Below are 17,800 nucleotides of genomic sequence, written 5' to 3' on the forward strand. Positions count from 1 at the left end.
GGTTTTCACAACAGAAAGGCAGACAAAAATGGTGTAAAAGTTATATCTAAGAAAACAAGAAAGCAGGAATATTTTCTTCTAGTTATCATGGAAATATGTTTGTACAAACTAAAAGTACATTTTTCACTGCTTCTCTGAGGGTATTTCTACCGGGTTTTCACATCAGAAAGGCAGACAAAAATGGTGTAAAAGTTATATCTAAGAAAACAAGAAAGCAAGAATATTTTCTTCTAGTTATCATGGAAATATGTTTGTACAAACTAAAAGTACATTTTTCACTGCTTCTCTGAGGGTATTTCTACCAGGTTTTCACCTCAGAAAGGCAGACAAAAATGGTGTAAAAGTTATATCTAAGAAAACAAGAAAGCAAGAATATTTTCTTCTAGTTATCATGGAAATATGTTTGTACAAACTAAAAGTACATTTTTCACTGCTTCTCTGAGGGTATTTCTACCGGTTTTCACAACAGAAAGGCAGACAAAAATGGTGTAAAAGTTATATCTAAGAAAACAAGAAAGCAAGAATATTTTCTTCTAGTTATCATGGAAATATGTTTGTACAAACTAAAAGTACATTTTTCACTGCTTCTCTGAGGGTATTTCTACCGGGTTTTCACCTCAGAAAGGCAGACAAAAATGGTGTAAAAGTTATATCTAAGAAAACAAGAAAGCAAGAATATTTTCTTCTAGTTATCATGGAAATATGTTTGTACAAACTAAAAGTACATTTTTCACTGCTTCTCTGAGGGTATTTCTACCGGGTTTTCACAACAGAAAGGCAGACAAAAATGGTGTAAAAGTTATATCTAAGAAAACAAGAAAGCAAGAATATTTTCTTCTAGTTATCATGGAAATATGTTTGTACAAACTAAAAGTACATTTTTCACTGCTTCTCTGAGGGTATTTCTACCAGGTTTTCACCTCAGAAAGGCAGACAAAAATGGTGTAAAAGTTATATCTAAGAAAACAAGAAAGCAGGAATATTTTCTTCTAGTTATCATGGAAATATGTTTGTACAAACTAAAAGTACATTTTTCACTGCTTCTCTGAGGGTATTTCTACCGGGTTTTCACCTCAGAAAGGCAGACAAAAATGGTGTAAAAGTTATATCTAAGAAAACAAGAAAGCAAGAATATTTTCTTCTAGTTATCATGGAAATATGTTTGTACAAACTAAAAGTACATTTTTCACTGCTTCTCTGAGGGTATTTCTACCGGGTTTTCACAACAGAAAGGCAGACAAAAATGGTGTAAAAGTTATATCTAAGAAAACAAGAAAGCAAGAATATTTTCTTCTAGTTATCATGGAAATATGTTTGTACAAACTAAAAGTACATTTTTCACTGCTTCTCTGAGGGTATTTCTACCAGGTTTTCACCTCAGAAAGGCAGACAAAAATGGTGTAAAAGTTATATCTAAGAAAACAAGAAAGCAAGAATATTTTCTTCTAGTTATCATGGAAATATGTTTGTACAAACTAAAAGTACATTTTTCACTGCTTCTCTGAGGGTATTTCTACCAGGTTTTCACCTCAGAAAGGCAGACAAAAATGGTGTAAAAGTTATATCTAAAAAAAACAAGAAAGCAGGAATATTTTCTTCTAGTTATCATGGAAATATGTTTGTACAAACTAAAAGTACATTTTTCACTGCTTCTCTGAGGGTATTTCTACCAGGTTTTCACCTCAGAAAGGCAGACAAAAATGGTGTAAAAGTTATATCTAAGAAAACAAGAAAGCAAGAATATTTTCTTCTAGTTATCATGGAAATATGTTTGTACAAACTAAAAGTACATTTTTCACTGCTTCTCTGAGGGTATTTCTACCAGGTTTTCACCTCAGAAAGGCAGACAAAAATGGTGTAAAAGTTATATCTAAGAAAACAAGAAAGCAGGAATATTTTCTTCTAGTTATCATGGAAATATGTTTGTACAAACTAAAAGTACATTTTTCACTGCTTCTCTGAGGGTATTTCTACCAGGTTTTCACCTCAGAAAGGCAGACAAAAATGGTGTAAAAGTTATATCTAAGAAAACAAGAAAGCAGGAATATTTTCTTCTAGTTATCATGGAAATATGTTTGTACAAACTAAAAGTACATTTTTCACTGCTTCTCTGAGGGTATTTCTACCAGGTTTTCACCTCAGAAAGGCAGACAAAAATGGTGTAAAAGTTATATCTAAGAAAACAAGAAAGCAGGAATATTTTCTTCTAGTTATCATGGAAATATGTTTGTACAAACTAAAAGTACATTTTTCACTGCTTCTCTGAGGGTATTTCTACCAGGTTTTCACCTCAGAAAGGCAGACAAAAATGGTGTAAAAGTTATATCTAAAAAAACAAGAAAGCAGGAATATTTTCTTCTAGTTATCATGGAAATATGTTTGTACAAACTAAAAGTACATTTTTCACTGCTTCTCTGAGGGTATTTCTACCGGTTTTCACCTCAGAAAGGCAGACAAAAATGGTGTAAAAGTTATATCTAAGAAAACAAGAAAGCAGGAATATTTTCTTCTAGTTATCATGGAAATATGTTTGTACAAACTAAAAGTACATTTTTCACTGCTTCTCTGAGGGTATTTCTACCAGGTTTTCACCTCAGAAAGGCAGACAAAAATGGTGTAAAAGTTATATCTAAGAAAACAAGAAAGCAGGAATATTTTCTTCTAGTTATCATGGAAATATGTTTGTACAAACTAAAAGTACATTTTTCACTGCTTCTCTGAGGGTATTTCTACCAGGTTTTCACCTCAGAAAGGCAGACAAAAATGGTGTAAAAGTTATATCTAAGAAAACAAGAAAGCAGGAATATTTTCTTCTAGTTATCATGGAAATATGTTTGTACAAACTAAAAGTACATTTTTCACTGCTTCTCTGAGGGTATTTCTACCAGGTTTTCACCTCAGAAAGGCAGACAAAAATGGTGTAAAAGTTATATCTAAGAAAACAAGAAAGCAGGAATATTTTCTTCTAGTTATCATGGAAATATGTTTGTACAAACTAAAAGTACATTTTTCACTGCTTCTCTGAGGGTATTTCTACCAGGTTTTCACCTCAGAAAGGCAGACAAAAATGGTGTAAAAGTTATATCTAAGAAAACAAGAAAGCAGGAATATTTTCTTCTAGTTATCATGGAAATATGTTTGTACAAACTAAAAGTACATTTTTCACTGCTTCTCTGAGGGTATTTCTACCAGGTTTTCACCTCAGAAAGGCAGACAAAAATGGTGTAAAAGTTATATCTAAGAAAACAAGAAAGCAAGAATATTTTCTTCTAGTTATCATGGAAATATGTTTGTACAAACTAAAAGTACATTTTTCACTGCTTCTCTGAGGGTATTTCTACCAGGTTTTCACCTCAGAAAGGCAGACAAAAATGGTGTAAAAGTTATATCTAAGAAAACAAGAAAGCAGGAATATTTTCTTCTAGTTATCATGGAAATATGTTTGTACAAACTAAAAGTACATTTTTCACTGCTTCTCTGAGGGTATTTCTACCAGGTTTTCACCTCAGAAAGGCAGACAAAAATGGTGTAAAAGTTATATCTAAGAAAACAAGAAAGCAGGAATATTTTCTTCTAGTTATCATGGAAATATGTTTGTACAAACTAAAAGTACATTTTTCACTGCTTCTCTGAGGGTATTTCTACCAGGTTTTCACCTCAGAAAGGCAGACAAAAATGGTGTAAAAGTTATATCTAAGAAAACAAGAAAGCAAGAATATTTTCTTCTAGTTATCATGGAAATATGTTTGTACAAACTAAAAGTACATTTTTCACTGCTTCTCTGAGGGTATTTCTACCGGTTTTCACCTCAGAAAGGCAGACAAAAATGGTGTAAAAGTTATATCTAAGAAAACAAGAAAGCAGGAATATTTTCTTCTAGTTATCATGGAAATATGTTTGTACAAACTAAAAGTACATTTTTCACTGCTTCTCTGAGGGTATTTCTACCAGGTTTTCACCTCAGAAAGGCAGACAAAAATGGTGTAAAAGTTATATCTAAGAAAACAAGAAAGCAGGAATATTTTCTTCTAGTTATCATGGAAATATGTTTGTACAAACTAAAAGTACATTTTTCACTGCTTCTCTGAGGGTATTTCTACCAGGTTTTCACCTCAGAAAGGCAGACAAAAATGGTGTAAAAGTTATATCTAAGAAAACAAGAAAGCAAGAATATTTTCTTCTAGTTATCATGGAAATATGTTTGTACAAACTAAAAGTACATTTTTCACTGCTTCTCTGAGGGTATTTCTACCAGGTTTTCACCTCAGAAAGGCAGACAAAAATGGTGTAAAAGTTATATCTAAGAAAACAAGAAAGCAGGAATATTTTCTTCTAGTTATCATGGAAATATGTTTGTACAAACTAAAAGTACATTTTTCACTGCTTCTCTGAGGGTATTTCTACCGGGTTTTCACCTCAGAAAGGCAGACAAAAATGGTGTAAAAGTTATATCTAAGAAAACAAGAAAGCAGGAATATTTTCTTCTAGTTATCATGGAAATATGTTTGTACAAACTAAAAGTACATTTTTCACTGCTTCTCTGAGGGTATTTCTACCGGTTTTCACCTCAGAAAGGCAGACAAAAATGGTGTAAAAGTTATATCTAAGAAAACAAGAAAGCAAGAATATTTTCTTCTAGTTATCATGGAAATATGTTTGTACAAACTAAAAGTACATTTTTCACTGCTTCTCTGAGGGTATTTCTACCAGGTTTTCACCTCAGAAAGGCAGACAAAAATGGTGTAAAAGTTATATCTAAGAAAAACAAGAAAGCAGGAATATTTTCTTCTAGTTATCATGGAAATATGTTTGTACAAACTAAAAGTACATTTTTCACTGCTTCTCTGAGGGTATTTCTACCGGGTTTTCACCTCAGAAAGGCAGACAAAAATGGTGTAAAAGTTATATCTAAGAAAACAAGAAAGCAGGAATATTTTCTTCTAGTTATCATGGAAATATGTTTGTACAAACTAAAAGTACATTTTTCACTGCTTCTCTGAGGGTATTTCTACCAGGTTTTCACCTCAGAAAGGCAGACAAAAATGGTGTAAAAGTTATATCTAAGAAAACAAGAAAGCAAGAATATTTTCTTCTAGTTATCATGGAAATATGTTTGTACAAACTAAAAGTACATTTTTCACTGCTTCTCTGAGGGTATTTCTACCAGGTTTTCACCTCAGAAAGGCAGACAAAAATGGTGTAAAAGTTATATCTAAGAAAACAAGAAAGCAGGAATATTTTCTTCTAGTTATCATGGAAATATGTTTGTACAAACTAAAAGTACATTTTTCACTGCTTCTCTGAGGGTATTTCTACCGGGTTTTCACCTCAGAAAGGCAGACAAAAATGGTGTAAAAGTTATATCTAAGAAAACAAGAAAGCAGGAATATTTTCTTCTAGTTATCATGGAAATATGTTTGTACAAACTAAAAGTACATTTTTCACTGCTTCTCTGAGGGTATTTCTACCGGGTTTTCACATCAGAAAGGCAGACAAAAATGGTGTAAAAGTTATATCTAAGAAAACAAGAAAGCAAGAATATTTTCTTCTAGTTATCATGGAAATATGTTTGTACAAACTAAAAGTACATTTTTCACTGCTTCTCTGAGGGTATTTCTACCAGGTTTTCACCTCAGAAAGGCAGACAAAAATGGTGTAAAAGTTATATCTAAGAAAACAAGAAAGCAGGAATATTTTCTTCTAGTTATCATGGAAATATGTTTGTACAAACTAAAAGTACATTTTTCACTGCTTCTCTGAGGGTATTTCTACCGGGTTTTCACCTCAGAAAGGCAGACAAAAATGGTGTACAAGTTATATCTAAGAAAACAAGAAAGCAGGAATATTTTCTTCTAGTTATCATGGAAATATGTTTGTACAAACTAAAAGTACATTTTTCACTGCTTCTCTGAGGGTATTTCTACCAGGTTTTCACCTCAGAAAGGCAGACAAAAATGGTGTAAAAGTTATATCTAAGAAAACAAGAAAGCAGGAATATTTTCTTCTAGTTATCATGGAAATATGTTTGTACAAACTAAAAGTACATTTTTCACTGCTTCTCTGAGGGTATTTCTACCGGTTTTCACAACAGAAAGGCAGACAAAAATGGTGTAAAAGTTATATCTAAGAAAACAAGAAAGCAGGAATATTTTCTTCTAGTTATCATGGAAATATGTTTGTACAAACTAAAAGTACATTTTTCACTGCTTCTCTGAGGGTATTTCTACCGGGTTTTCACAACAGAAAGGCAGACAAAAATGGTGTAAAAGTTATATCTAAGAAAACAAGAAAGCAGGAATATTTTCTTCTAGTTATCATGGAAATATGTTTGTACAAACTAAAAGTACATTTTTCACTGCTTCTCTGAGGGTATTTCTACCGGGTTTTCACCTCAGAAAGGCAGACAAAAATGGTGTAAAAGTTATATCTAAGAAAACAAGAAAGCAGGAATATTTTCTTCTAGTTATCATGGAAATATGTTTGTACAAACTAAAAGTACATTTTTCACTGCTTCTCTGAGGGTATTTCTACCGGGTTTTCACCTCAGAAAGGCAGACAAAAATGGTGTAAAAGTTATATCTAAGAAAACAAGAAAGCAAGAATATTTTCTTCTAGTTATCATGGAAATATGTTTGTACAAACTAAAAGTACATTTTTCACTGCTTCTCTGAGGGTATTTCTACCGGTTTTCACCTCAGAAAGGCAGACAAAAATGGTGTAAAAGTTATATCTAAGAAAACAAGAAAGCAGGAATATTTTCTTCTAGTTATCATGGAAATATGTTTGTACAAACTAAAAGTACATTTTTCACTGCTTCTCTGAGGGTATTTCTACCGGGTTTTCACAACAGAAAGGCAGACAAAAATGGTGTAAAAGTTATATCTAAGAAAACAAGAAAGCAAGAATATTTTCTTCTAGTTATCATGGAAATATGTTTGTACAAACTAAAAGTACATTTTTCACTGCTTCTCTGAGGGTATTTCTACCGGGTTTTCACCTCAGAAAGGCAGACAAAAATGGTGTAAAAGTTATATCTAAGAAAACAAGAAAGCAAGAATATTTTCTTCTAGTTATCATGGAAATATGTTTGTACAAACTAAAAGTACATTTTTCACTGCTTCTCTGAGGGTATTTCTACCAGGTTTTCACCTCAGAAAGGCAGACAAAAATGGTGTAAAAGTTATATCTAAGAAAAACAAGAAAGCAGGAATATTTTCTTCTAGTTATCATGGAAATATGTTTGTACAAACTAAAAGTACATTTTTCACTGCTTCTCTGAGGGTATTTCTACCGGGTTTTCACAACAGAAAGGCAGACAAAAATGGTGTAAAAGTTATATCTAAGAAAACAAGAAAGCAAGAATATTTTCTTCTAGTTATCATGGAAATATGTTTGTACAAACTAAAAGTACATTTTTCACTGCTTCTCTGAGGGTATTTCTACCAGGTTTTCACCTCAGAAAGGCAGACAAAAATGGTGTAAAAGTTATATCTAAGAAAACAAGAAAGCAGGAATATTTTCTTCTAGTTATCATGGAAATATGTTTGTACAAACTAAAAGTACATTTTTCACTGCTTCTCTGAGGGTATTTCTACCAGGTTTTCACCTCAGAAAGGCAGACAAAAATGGTGTAAAAGTTATATCTAAGAAAACAAGAAAGCAGGAATATTTTCTTCTAGTTATCATGGAAATATGTTTGTACAAACTAAAAGTACATTTTTCACTGCTTCTCTGAGGGTATTTCTACCGGGTTTTCACCTCAGAAAGGCAGACAAAAATGGTGTAAAAGTTATATCTAAGAAAACAAGAAAGCAGGAATATTTTCTTCTAGTTATCATGGAAATATGTTTGTACAAACTAAAAGTACATTTTTCACTGCTTCTCTGAGGGTATTTCTACCGGGTTTTCACATCAGAAAGGCAGACAAAAATGGTGTAAAAGTTATATCTAAAGAAAACAAGAAAGCAGGAATATTTTCTTCTAGTTATCATGGAAATATGTTTGTACAAACTAAAAGTACATTTTTCACTGCTTCTCTGAGGGTATTTCTACCAGGTTTTCACCTCAGAAAGGCAGACAAAAATGGTGTAAAAGTTATATCTAAGAAAACAAGAAAGCAAGAATATTTTCTTCTAGTTATCATGGAAATATGTTTGTACAAACTAAAAGTACATTTTTCACTGCTTCTCTGAGGGTATTTCTACCGGTTTTCACCTCAGAAAGGCAGACAAAAATGGTGTAAAAGTTATATCTAAGAAAACAAGAAAGCAGGAATATTTTCTTCTAGTTATCATGGAAATATGTTTGTACAAACTAAAAGTACATTTTTCACTGCTTCTCTGAGGGTATTTCTACCGGGTTTTCACATCAGAAAGGCAGACAAAAATGGTGTAAAAGTTATATCTAAAGAAAACAAGAAAGCAGGAATATTTTCGTCTGGTTATCATGGAAATATGTTTGTACAAACTAAAAGTACATTTTTCACTGCTTCTCTGAGGGTATTTCTACCGGTTTTCACCTCAGAAAGGCAGACAAAAATGGTGTAAAAGTTATATCTAAGAAAACAAGAAAGCAAGAATATTTTCTTCTAGTTATCATGGAAATATGTTTGTACAAACTAAAAGTACATTTTTCACTGCTTCTCTGAGGGTATTTCTACCAGGTTTTCACCTCAGAAAGGCAGACAAAAATGGTGTAAAAGTTATATCTAAGAAAACAAGAAAGCAGGAATATTTTCTTCTAGTTATCATGGAAATATGTTTGTACAAACTAAAAGTACATTTTTCACTGCTTCTCTGAGGGTATTTCTACCGGGTTTTCACATCAGAAAGGCAGACAAAAATGGTGTAAAAGTTATATCTAAGAAAACAAGAAAGCAAGAATATTTTCTTCTAGTTATCATGGAAATATGTTTGTACAAACTAAAAGTACATTTTTCACTGCTTCTCTGAGGGTATTTCTACCGGGTTTTCACCTCAGAAAGGCAGACAAAAATGGTGTAAAAGTTATATCTAAGAAAACAAGAAAGCAGGAATATTTTCTTCTAGTTATCATGGAAATATGTTTGTACAAACTAAAAGTACATTTTTCACTGCTTCTCTGAGGGTATTTCTACCGGGTTTTCACAACAGAAAGGCAGACAAAAATGGTGTAAAAGTTATATCTAAGAAAACAAGAAAGCAGGAATATTTTCTTCTAGTTATCATGGAAATATGTTTGTACAAACTAAAAGTACATTTTTCACTGCTTCTCTGAGGGTATTTCTACCGGGTTTTCACAACAGAAAGGCAGACAAAAATGGTGTAAAAGTTATATCTAAGAAAACAAGAAAGCAAGAATATTTTCTTCTAGTTATCATGGAAATATGTTTGTACAAACTAAAAGTACATTTTTCACTGCTTCTCTGAGGGTATTTCTACCGGGTTTTCACCTCAGAAAGGCAGACAAAAATGGTGTAAAAGTTATATCTAAGAAAACAAGAAAGCAAGAATATTTTCTTCTAGTTATCATGGAAATATGTTTGTACAAACTAAAAGTACATTTTTCACTGCTTCTCTGAGGGTATTTCTACCGGGTTTTCACCTCAGAAAGGCAGACAAAAATGGTGTAAAAGTTATATCTAAGAAAACAAGAAAGCAAGAATATTTTCTTCTAGTTATCATGGAAATATGTTTGTACAAACTAAAAGTACATTTTTCACTGCTTCTCTGAGGGTATTTCTACCAGGTTTTCACCTCAGAAAGGCAGACAAAAATGGTGTAAAAGTTATATCTAAGAAAACAAGAAAGCAAGAATATTTTCTTCTAGTTATCATGGAAATATGTTTGTACAAACTAAAAGTACATTTTTCACTGCTTCTCTGAGGGTATTTCTACCGGGTTTTCACATCAGAAAGGCAGACAAAAATGGTGTAAAAGTTATATCTAAGAAAACAAGAAAGCAAGAATATTTTCTTCTAGTTATCATGGAAATATGTTTGTACAAACTAAAAGTACATTTTTCACTGCTTCTCTGAGGGTATTTCTACCAGGTTTTCACCTCAGAAAGGCAGACAAAAATGGTGTAAAAGTTATATCTAAGAAAACAAGAAAGCAGGAATATTTTCTTCTAGTTATCATGGAAATATGTTTGTACAAACTAAAAGTACATTTTTCACTGCTTCTCTGAGGGTATTTCTACCGGGTTTTCACCTCAGAAAGGCAGACAAAAATGGTGTAAAAGTTATATCTAAGAAAACAAGAAAGCAGGAATATTTTCTTCTAGTTATCATGGAAATATGTTTGTACAAACTAAAAGTACATTTTTCACTGCTTCTCTGAGGGTATTTCTACCGGGTTTTCACAACAGAAAGGCAGACAAAAATGGTGTAAAAGTTATATCTAAGAAAACAAGAAAGCAGGAATATTTTCTTCTAGTTATCATGGAAATATGTTTGTACAAACTAAAAGTACATTTTTCACTGCTTCTCTGAGGGTATTTCTACCAGGTTTTCACCTCAGAAAGGCAGACAAAAATGGTGTAAAAGTTATATCTAAGAAAACAAGAAAGCAAGAATATTTTCTTCTAGTTATCATGGAAATATGTTTGTACAAACTAAAAGTACATTTTTCACTGCTTCTCTGAGGGTATTTCTACCAGGTTTTCACCTCAGAAAGGCAGACAAAAATGGTGTAAAAGTTATATCTAAAAAAACAAGAAAGCAGGAATATTTTCTTCTAGTTATCATGGAAATATGTTTGTACAAACTAAAAGTACATTTTTCACTGCTTCTCTGAGGGTATTTCTACCGGGTTTTCACATCAGAAAGGCAGACAAAAATGGTGTAAAAGTTATATCTAAGAAAACAAGAAAGCAGGAATATTTTCTTCTAGTTATCATGGAAATATGTTTGTACAAACTAAAAGTACATTTTTCACTGCTTCTCTGAGGGTATTTCTACTGGGTTTTCACAACAGAAAGGCAGACAAAAATGGTGTAAAAGTTATATCTAAGAAAACAAGAAAGCAAGAATATTTTCTTCTAGTTATCATGGAAATATGTTTGTACAAACTAAAAGTACATTTTTCACTGCTTCTCTGAGGGTATTTCTACCAGGTTTTCACCTCAGAAAGGCAGACAAAAATGGTGTAAAAGTTATATCTAAGAAAACAAGAAAGCAGGAATATTTTCTTCTAGTTATCATGGAAATATGTTTGTACAAACTAAAAGTACATTTTTCACTGCTTCTCTGAGGGTATTTCTACCGGGTTTTCACATCAGAAAGGCAGACAAAAATGGTGTAAAAGTTATATCTAAGAAAACAAGAAAGCAGGAATATTTTCTTCTAGTTATCATGGAAATATGTTTGTACAAACTAAAAGTACATTTTTCACTGCTTCTCTGAGGGTATTTCTACCGGGTTTTCACCTCAGAAAGGCAGACAAAAATGGTGTAAAAGTTATATCTAAGAAAACAAGAAAGCAGGAATATTTTCTTCTAGTTATCATGGAAATATGTTTGTACAAACTAAAAGTACATTTTTCACTGCTTCTCTGAGGGTATTTCTACCGGGTTTTCACCTCAGAAACGCAGACAAAAATGGTGTAAAAGTTATATCTAAGAAAACAAGAAAGCAGGAATATTTTCTTCTAGTTATCATGGAAATATGTTTGTACAAACTAAAAGTACATTTTTCACTGCTTCTCTGAGGGTATTTCTACCGGGTTTTCACATCAGAAAGGCAGACAAAAATGGTGTAAAAGTTATATCTAAGAAAACAAGAAAGCAAGAATATTTTCTTCTAGTTATCATGGAAATATGTTTGTACAAACTAAAAGTACATTTTTCACTGCTTCTCTGAGGGTATTTCTACCAGGTTTTCACCTCAGAAAGGCAGACAAAAATGGTGTAAAAGTTATATCTAAGAAAACAAGAAAGCAGGAATATTTTCTTCTAGTTATCATGGAAATATGTTTGTACAAACTAAAAGTACATTTTTCACTGCTTCTCTGAGGGTATTTCTACCGGGTTTTCACAACAGAAAGGCAGACAAAAATGGTGTAAAAGTTATATCTAAGAAAACAAGAAAGCAGGAATATTTTCTTCTAGTTATCATGGAAATATGTTTGTACAAACTAAAAGTACATTTTTCACTGCTTCTCTGAGGGTATTTCTACCGGGTTTTCACCTCAGAAAGGCAGACAAAAATGGTGTAAAAGTTATATCTAAGAAAACAAGAAAGCAGGAATATTTTCTTCTAGTTATCATGGAAATATGTTTGTACAAACTAAAAGTACATTTTTCACTGCTTCTCTGAGGGTATTTCTACCAGGTTTTCACCTCAGAAAGGCAGACAAAAATGGTGTAAAAGTTATATCTAAGAAAACAAGAAAGCAAGAATATTTTCTTCTAGTTATCATGGAAATATGTTTGTACAAACTAAAAGTACATTTTTCACTGCTTCTCTGAGGGTATTTCTACCGATTTTCACCTCAGAAAGGCAGACAAAAATGGTGTAAAAGTTATATCTAAGAAAACAAGAAAGCAAGAATATTTTCTTCTAGTTATCATGGAAATATGTTTGTACAAACTAAAAGTACATTTTTCACTGCTTCTCTGAGGGTATTTCTACCAGGTTTTCACCTCAGAAAGGCAGACAAAAATGGTGTAAAAGTTATATCTAAGAAAACAAGAAAGCAGGAATATTTTCTTCTAGTTATCATGGAAATATGTTTGTACAAACTAAAAGTACATTTTTCACTGCTTCTCTGAGGGTATTTCTACCGGGTTTTCACCTCAGAAAGGCAGACAAAAATGGTGTAAAAGTTATATCTAAGAAAACAAGAAAGCAGGAATATTTTCTTCTAGTTATCATGGAAATATGTTTGTACAAACTAAAAGTACATTTTTCACTGCTTCTCTGAGGGTATTTCTACCGGGTTTTCACAACAGAAAGGCAGACAAAAATGGTGTAAAAGTTATATCTAAGAAAACAAGAAAGCAAGAATATTTTCTTCTAGTTATCATGGAAATATGTTTGTACAAACTAAAAGTACATTTTTCACTGCTTCTCTGAGGGTATTTCTACCAGGTTTTCACCTCAGAAAGGCAGACAAAAATGGTGTAAAAGTTATATCTAAGAAAACAAGAAAGCAGGAATATTTTCTTCTAGTTATCATGGAAATATGTTTGTACAAACTAAAAGTACATTTTTCACTGCTTCTCTGAGGGTATTTCTACCGGGTTTTCACCTCAGAAAGGCAGACAAAAATGGTGTAAAAGTTATATCTAAGAAAACAAGAAAGCAGGAATATTTTCTTCTAGTTATCATGGAAATATGTTTGTACAAACTAAAAGTACATTTTTCACTGCTTCTCTGAGGGTATTTCTACCGGGTTTTCACAACAGAAAGGCAGACAAAAATGGTGTAAAAGTTATATCTAAGAAAACAAGAAAGCAGGAATATTTTCTTCTAGTTATCATGGAAATATGTTTGTACAAACTAAAAGTACATTTTTCACTGCTTCTCTGAGGGTATTTCTACCAGGTTTTCACCTCAGAAAGGCAGACAAAAATGGTGTAAAAGTTATATCTAAGAAAACAAGAAAGCAGGAATATTTTCTTCTAGTTATCATGGAAATATGTTTGTACAAACTAAAAGTACATTTTTCACTGCTTCTCTGAGGGTATTTCTACCGGGTTTTCACCTCAGAAAGGCAGACAAAAATGGTGTAAAAGTTATATCTAAAAAAACAAGAAAGCAGGAATATTTTCTTCTAGTTATCATGGAAATATGTTTGTACAAACTAAAAGTACATTTTTCACTGCTTCTCTGAGGGTATTTCTACCAGGTTTTCACCTCAGAAAGGCAGACAAAAATGGTGTACAAGTTATATCTAAGAAAACAAGAAAGCAGGAATATTTTCTTCTAGTTATCATGGAAATATGTTTGTACAAACTAAAAGTACATTTTTCACTGCTTCTCTGAGGGTATTTCTACCGAGTTTTCACAACAGAAAGGCAGACAAAAATGGTGTAAAAGTTATATCTAAAAAAACAAGAAAGCAGGAATATTTTCTTCTAGTTATCATGGAAATATGTTTGTACAAACTAAAAGTACATTTTTCACTGCTTCTCTGAGGGTATTTCTACCAGGTTTTCACCTCAGAAAGGCAGACAAAAATGGTGTAAAAGTTATATCTAAGAAAACAAGAAAGCAGGAATATTTTCTTCTAGTTATCATGGAAATATGTTTGTACAAACTAAAAGTACATTTTTCACTGCTTCTCTGAGGGTATTTCTACCGGTTTTCACCTCAGAAAGGCAGACAAAAATGGTGTAAAAGTTATATCTAAGAAAACAAGAAAGCAGGAATATTTTCTTCTAGTTATCATGGAAATATGTTTGTACAAACTAAAAGTACATTTTTCACTGCTTCTCTGAGGGTATTTCTACCGGGTTTTCACCTCAGAAAGGCAGACAAAAATGGTGTAAAAGTTATATCTAAGAAAACAAGAAAGCAGGAATATTTTCTTCTAGTTATCATGGAAATATGTTTGTACAAACTAAAAGTACATTTTTCACTGCTTCTCTGAGGGTATTTCTACCGAGTTTTCACCTCAGAAAGGCAGACAAAAATGGTGTACAAGTTATATCTAAGAAAACAAGAAAGCAAGAATATTTTCTTCTAGTTATCATGGAAATATGTTTGTACAAACTAAAAGTACATTTTTCACTGCTTCTCTGAGGGTATTTCTACCGGGTTTTCACCTCAGAAAGGCAGACAAAAATGGTGTAAAAGTTATATCTAAGAAAACAAGAAAGCAAGAATATTTTCTTCTAGTTATCATGGAAATATGTTTGTACAAACTAAAAGTACATTTTTCACTGCTTCTCTGAGGGTATTTCTACCGGGTTTTCACCTCAGAAAGGCAGACAAAAATGGTGTAAAAGTTATATCTAAGAAAACAAGAAAGCAGGAATATTTTCTTCTAGTTATCATGGAAATATGTTTGTACAAACTAAAAGTACATTTTTCACTGCTTCTCTGAGGGTATTTCTACCGAGTTTTCACCTCAGAAAGGCAGACAAAAATGGTGTAAAAGTTATATCTAAGAAAACAAGAAAGCAGGAATATTTTCTTCTAGTTATCATGGAAATATGTTTGTACAAACTAAAAGTACATTTTTCACTGCTTCTCTGAGGGTATTTCTACCGGGTTTTCACAACAGAAAGGCAGACAAAAATGGTGTAAAAGTTATATCTAAGAAAACAAGAAAGCAGGAATATTTTCTTCTAGTTATCATGGAAATATGTTTGTACAAACTAAAAGTACATTTTTCACTGCTTCTCTGAGGGTATTTCTACCAGGTTTTCACCTCAGAAAGGCAGACAAAAATGGTGTAAAAGTTATATCTAAGAAAACAAGAAAGCAGGAATATTTTCTTCTAGTTATCATGGAAATATGTTTGTACAAACTAAAAGTACATTTTTCACTGCTTCTCTGAGGGTATTTCTACCGGGTTTTCACCTCAGAAAGGCAGACAAAAATGGTGTAAAAGTTATATCTAAGAAAACAAGAAAGCAGGAATATTTTCTTCTAGTTATCATGGAAATATGTTTGTACAAACTAAAAGTACATTTTTCACTGCTTCTCTGAGGGTATTTCTACCGGGTTTTCACCTCAGAAAGGCAGACAAAAATGGTGTACAAGTTATATCTAAGAAAACAAGAAAGCAGGAATATTTTCTTCTAGTTATCATGGAAATATGTTTGTACAAACTAAAAGTACATTTTTCACTGCTTCTCTGAGGGTATTTCTACCGGGTTTTCACCTCAGAAAGGCAGACAAAAATGGTGTAAAAGTTATATCTAAGAAAACAAGAAAGCAAGAATATTTTCTTCTAGTTATCATGGAAATATGTTTGTACAAACTAAAAGTACATTTTTCACTGCTTCTCTGAGGGTATTTCTACCGAGTTTTCACCTCAGAAAGGCAGACAAAAATGGTGTACAAGTTATATCTAAGAAAACAAGAAAGCAGGAATATTTTCTTCTAGTTATCATGGAAATATGTTTGTACAAACTAAAAGTACATTTTTCACTGCTTCTCTGAGGGTATTTCTACCGGGTTTTCACCTCAGAAAGGCAGACAAAAATGGTGTAAAAGTTATATCTAAGAAAACAAGAAAGCAGGAATATTTTCTTCTAGTTATCATGGAAATATGTTTGTACAAACTAAAAGTACATTTTTCACTGCTTCTCTGAGGGTATTTCTACCAGGTTTTCACCTCAGAAAGGCAGACAAAAATGGTGTAAAAGTTATATCTAAAAAAACAAGAAAGCAAGAATATTTTCTTCTAGTTATCATGGAAATATGTTTGTACAAACTAAAAGTACATTTTTCACTGCTTCTCTGAGGGTATTTCTACCGGGTTTTCACCTCAGAAACGCAGACAAAAATGGTGTAAAAGTTATATCTAAGAAAACAAGAAAGCAAGAATATTTTCTTCTAGTTATCATGGAAATATGTTTGTACAAACTAAAAGTACATTTTTCACTGCTTCTCTGATGGTATTTCTACCGAGTTTTCACTTCAGAAAGGCAGACAAAAATGGTGTACAAGTTATATCTAAAAAAACAAGAAAGCAGGAATATTTTCTTCTAGTTATCATGGAAATATGTTTGTACAAACTAAAAGTACATTTTTCACTGCTTCTCTGAGGGTATTTCTACCAGGTTTTCACCCCAGAAAGGCAGACAAAAATGGTGTGAAAATTATATCTAAGAGAACAAGAAAGCAGGAATATTTTCTTCTAGTTATCATGGAAATATGTTTGTACAAACTAAAAGTACATTTTTCACTGCTTCTCTGAGGGTATTTCTACCGGGTTTTCACCTCAGAAAGGCAGACAAAAATTGTGTTCAAGTTATATTTAAGAGAACAAGAAAGAAGAAATATTTTTTTCTAGTTATCAAGGAAATATGTTTGTACAAACTAAATGTACATTTTTCACTGCTTCTCTGAGGGTATTTCTACCGGGTTTTCACCTCAGAAAGGCAGACAAAAATGGTGTGAAAGTTATATCTAAGAGAACAAGAAAGCAAGAATATTTTCTTCTAGTTATCATGGAAATATGTTTGTACAAACTAAAAGTACATTTTTCACTGCTTCTCTGAGGGTATTTCTACCGGGTTTTCACCTCAGAAAGGCAGACAAAAATGGTGTGAAAGTTATATCTAAGAGAACAAGAAAGCAAGAATATTTTCTTCTAGTTATCATGGAAATATGTTTGTACTAACTAAAAGTACATTTTTCACTGCTTCTCTGAGGGTATTTCTGCCAGGTTTTCACCTCAGAAAGGCAGACAAAAATGGTGTGAAACTTATATCTAAGAGAACAAGAAAGCAAGAATATTTTCTTCCAGTTATCATGGAAATATGTTTGTACAAACTAAAAGTACATTTTTCACTGCTTCTCTGAGGGTATTTCTACCGGGTTTTCACCTCAGAAAGGCAGACAAAAATGGTGTACAAGTTATATCTAAGAAAACAAGAAAGCAGGAATATTTTCTTCTAGTTATCATGGAAAAATGTTTGTACTAACTAAAAGTACATTTTTCACTGCTTCTCTGAGGGTATTTCTGCCAGGTTTTCACCTCAGAAAGGCAGACAAAAATGGTGTGAAAATTATTTCTAAGAGAACAAGAAAGCAAGAATATTTTCTTCTAGTTATCATGGAAATATGTTTGTACAAACAAAAAGTACATTTTTCACTGCTTCTCTGAGGGTATTTCTACCGGGTTTTCACCTCAGAAAGGCA

Source organism: Leptopilina boulardi, unplaced genomic scaffold, assembly GCF_019393585.1.
Source record: "Leptopilina boulardi isolate dan_hultmark-lab unplaced genomic scaffold, ZJU_Lbou_2.1 LbouV2_52, whole genome shotgun sequence".
Classification (NCBI taxonomy): Eukaryota; Metazoa; Arthropoda; class Insecta; order Hymenoptera; family Figitidae; genus Leptopilina; species Leptopilina boulardi.